At 41.3% G+C, this 4,511-nt stretch overlaps 1 long non-coding RNA gene across 1 annotated transcript in view; it reads left to right on the top strand.

Annotated features, from left to right (window-relative positions):
• Window positions 1–3,629: 3,629 nt before the first annotated feature.
• LOC115065511 overlaps window positions 3,630–4,511 on the top strand; it is a 63,627-nt gene continuing 62,745 nt past the window's right edge. Inside the window, exon 1 of the long non-coding RNA XR_003845291.1 lies at window positions 3,630–3,761. This is a non-coding gene — a long non-coding RNA (uncharacterized LOC115065511). The remainder of the gene's footprint in view (window positions 3,762–4,511) is intronic.

The raw sequence follows: 4,511 nt of genomic DNA, 5'->3' as shown, positions 1-4,511 counted from the left end.
ACAAAGCTTCTGTAAGGCAAAAGACACTGTCAATAAGACAAAAAGGCCACCAAAAGATTGGGAAAAGATCTTTATCAATCCTAAATCTGATAGGGGACTAATACCCATTATATACAAAGAACTCAAGAAGCTGGACTCCAGAAAATCAAATAGTTACAGAGCTAAATAAAGAATTCTTTTTTTTTTGTTTTTTTGTTTTTTTTTTTTTAGTCGAAGGGTTTCTTTGTATAGCCCTGGCTGTCCTAGAACTCACTCTGTAGACCAGGCTGGCCTCAAACTCAGAAATCTGCCTGCCTCTGCCTCCCAAGTGCTGGGATTAAAGGCGTGCACCACCATGCCCAGTTAAACAAAGAATTCTTAATTGAGGAATACTGAATGGCTGAGAAGCACCTTTAAAAAAATGTTCAACATCCTTAATCATCAGGGAAATGCAAATCAAAACAACCCAGAGGTTCCACCTCACACCAGTCAGAATGGCTAAGATCAAAAATTCAGGTGACAGCAGATGCTGGCGAGAATGTGGTGAAAGAGAAACACTCCTCCATTGTTGATGGGATTGCAAGCTGGTACACCCACTGTGGAAATCAGTTTGGCAGTTCCTCAGAAAATTGGACATAGTACTACTGGAAGATCCAGCAATACACAATGGAGTACTACTCAGTTATTAAAAACAATGAATTTATGAAATTGTTATGCAAATGGATGCATGTGGAGGATATCATCCTGAGTGAAGTAACCCAATCACAAAAGAACTCACATGATATGCACTCACTGATAAGTGGGTATTAGCCTAGAAACTTAGAATACTCAAGATACAATTTGCAAAATGCATGAAACTCAAGAAGGAAGACCGAAGTGTGGATATTTTGTTCCTTAGAATGGGCAACAAAATATCCATGGAATGAATTACAGAGACAAAATTCAGAGCTGAGAAGGAAGGAAGAACCATCCAGAGACTGCCCCACCTGGGGATCCATCCCATAAACAACCAACAAACCCAGATACTATTCCATATGCCAGCATGATTTTGCTGAAAGGACTCTGATATAGCTATCTCTTGTCAGGTTGTGCCAGTGACTGACTATTGGATGGAACACAGGGCTCCCAATGAAGGAGCTAGAGGAAGTACCCAAGGAGCTAAAGGGGTCTGCAACCCTATGGGAGGAACAACAATATAAACTAACCAGAAACCCCCCGCCCCTCTTGCAGAGCTTGTGTCTTGCGTTGCATGTGTAGCAGAGGCTGGCCTAGTAGACCATCAGTGGGAGGAGAGGCCCTTGTTCTTGTGAAGATTATATGCTCCAGTACAGGGGAATGCCAGGGCCAGGAATCAGGAGTGGGTGGGTTTGGGAGCAGGGCAGTGGGGAGGGTATAGGGGACTATGTCCTTGCCATAGTTCCAATTCTAGTCTATTGTATAATCCACCTCTCCCTAGGCCATTGTAAACTCCTGCATATGGGAGTGACTCAGCTGTTATTCTAAGTATTTTCTCTAGTCCCTTCTTAGACCACAACCCACCTTCTGCCTAGGACATTGTAAACTCCTGCATATGACTTAGTTGTTATATTAAGTATCTCCATTTATCAGAGGAGCCTACCAACTTTCTTCTAATATGTAACGTAGTCTGCCATATATGTCTGTAATGAGAATTCCAAGTTTACTTTGTAGAACTTGCCCTGAGATTTCTACTCTAATCCAGTACACTGCAATGCCTGATTTCTTTCACTATCTTTCTTTCAACACAGGAGGCATTTCATCAAAATAAGTAACAATCTTACCAAATTCAAAGCCCAAGTTCGCCTCAACATTGCTTAGGATATTGGAACACTGGTAGAGGCCAGGAAACAATCTAACTTAGCTATTTGTCAAATCATTCCTAGGAGGCACTTGTAATAAAACAATACTGAAAGAAAGCATGGAAAACCCTTCACCAGACTTTCACAAGGACATATCTGGGCCACCTCATATTATGGGACACCAAAGATTACAGGAAACCAGTTTCCATGAAACTTTTGCCTCAGGTCAGTGACCAAACTTTGGACTTGTCACGCAGACTCCACTGGAGTGGGTATGGCAGGGCATCATCTCTGAATGAACACAGACACAGCAGTTCACTACTGTTTGCATGTTGGGGGCCTCCTATCAGCTGGTGTATGCTGCCTGTTTGGTGGTCCAGTGTTTGGGAGATCTCGGGGGTCCAGATTAATTGAGACTGCTGATCATCCTACAGGATCACCCTTATCCTCAGCTTCTTTCAGCCTTCCCTAATTCAACAACAGAGCTCAGCTGCTTCTATCCATTGGTTTGGTGCAAATATCTGCATTTGACTCAGCTCTTTGTTGGGTCTTTCAGAGAGCAGTCATGATAGGTTCCTTTTTGTGAGTGCTCCATAGACTCAGTAACAGTGTCAGACCTTGGGACCTCCCCTTGATCTGGATTCCACTTTGGACCTGCTGCTGGACCTTCTGCATGACCTCTGACCAGGCTCTTCTGGATTTCACAATCTCTGTTGAAAAGTCTTTTGTAATTCTGATTGGTTTATCTTTGCATTTTACTTTGCCTTTTTCCCTTTCAGTTTTTAATTTTTTTTTTTCTGTGCATTTAGTCTTCTGATAATTATGTGAAAAGATTTTCTTCTCTGGTTCCATTCACTTGGTATCCTTTAAGCTTCTTGTACCGTTATGGCAATCTTTTTCTTTAGGTTGGGCAAGTTTTATTCTATATTGTTGAAGACATTTTCAGGTCCTTTGAGGTGGCAATTTGTGTTCTTCATTTTGATTATTCTTAGCTTTGGTCTTTTCATTGTGTTCTGAATTTCATGAATGCTTTGGGTTAGGAGATTTTTATGTTTTGAATTTTCATTGACAGTTGTGTCAGTCTCTTCTACCATATCTTCTACACCTGAGATTCTCTCTTCTATCTCTTGTATTCTCTTGTTAATACCAGTTGTTATTCCAATAGTTTTCCTTTATATGTAACTTGGTTTATTTTCCTTTGGAGCTTCTTATAAATTTCTGTGTTTGTATATTTAGTGTTTTAACTATGGTATACTTTCCACCAGTCTTATGTTTGTGTTTTCTCAGGCATCATTCAGGTAAAATTTGTACTCCTTAAGTTCCTTTTTCTTTACTCCATTGAGATGTTTTTAAAATATGTATGTGCTTCCTTTAAACTCCTTGAATGCTTTGATGAAGTTTGTAATTGTTCTTATGGATGTCCTGAGTTAATCTAGGTAATTCTCATTGGAAAACATTTATATAGCACTGGTAGATATCAGAGAGAATATACTGGCTTGATCTTTCATATTGTTGGCATTTTTGTGATGAGATTGGGTATGCAGACTTGTTGTTGTTGTTGTTGTTGTTGTTTTGTTGTCCTGTGTTTGATGTAGATAAGCCGGTTGGGGCAAAAGAGAGGATGTTTGGGCAGTTTGAGCCCAGAGGTTGGAAATGGCTTGAGTGGAATGAAGTCCACTTCATTCCAGAGGGAACTGATATCGTATACAGAATATTCCTCCTGGTTTAAATCTGAAGTGTGGGGGTAAATCTGGCTGAGTGGAAAAGTTGGATGTGGGAGGGGCTTCCCAGCAGAATATTAGAGATAGCTTCTAGTGCAGGTAAAGGGACCAGAATAGGCCAGGGCAGTGGATGTAGAACCTTGGTTAGATCTGTCTGGTTAGGGAGAAGATGTGAACTGAGCCTTTCAAGGAGATTCATGAAGCTCTCATTGGGCTAGACCTGGAGAAGAAAGTGGGAAATCTGGTGAGTGGAGAGGTTGGATGAGGTGCAAAGGGGACCTGTGGATGGTGGTATATGGGGCTGCTCCTAGCATAAGCCTAGGGGTTAGTTGTGGCATAGGAAGGGGGTCTTGGTTTCTTTCTTAAGTCACCACTCTTCTTTCTATCGAGGCAACACAATGTGGAGGAGGAGAGTGAGTCTTAGCAATGTTGATGTATCCATTAATCTTTGTGGGGTTAGTGTTAGTTCTGGGGTTACATGGAAGGCATTAAGCAGGGGAGAGCTGTGATTCTCCTACTTGGTGTAGGAGGGCATGAGAGATGAGTTCCTGGAGCAAAATTCTTGGAAAATGTAGATCAGCCTGGTGCTATGGTAGTTGAAAGCCAGGATTTCTCATCTGGTTCAGGGAGTCCCTGTGTGATGTAGGCATCAATATGACCTTTTAATACATATCTATCACTGTACCTGCCTTATTCATGCCTCATATTGCTGTTTGATGTCCTTTGGTGCCACCTACAGCACAGAAATATATAAGCAACCATTGATTTCTTGCCCTTTAACAAAAATTATGAAAATCTATATTAATATAGAGTAACACATAGGTGAGGAGGAGGAAAAGAAGAAGAGGAAGAAGAGGGAGGAGGAGAAGAAGAAGAGGAAGAAGAGGGAGGAGGAGGAAAAGAAGAAGAGGAAGAAGAAGAAGAAGAAGAAGAAGAAGAAGAAGGAGAGAGAGAGAAAGAGAGAGAGAGAGAGAGAGAGAGAGAGAGAGAGAGA

This window comes from Mus pahari, chromosome 15 (assembly GCF_900095145.1).
Source record: "Mus pahari chromosome 15, PAHARI_EIJ_v1.1, whole genome shotgun sequence".
Classification (NCBI taxonomy): domain Eukaryota; kingdom Metazoa; phylum Chordata; class Mammalia; order Rodentia; family Muridae; genus Mus; species Mus pahari.
Note: the sequence above shows the minus strand (reverse complement) of the source record. Positions and strands in the feature narration are given on the sequence as shown.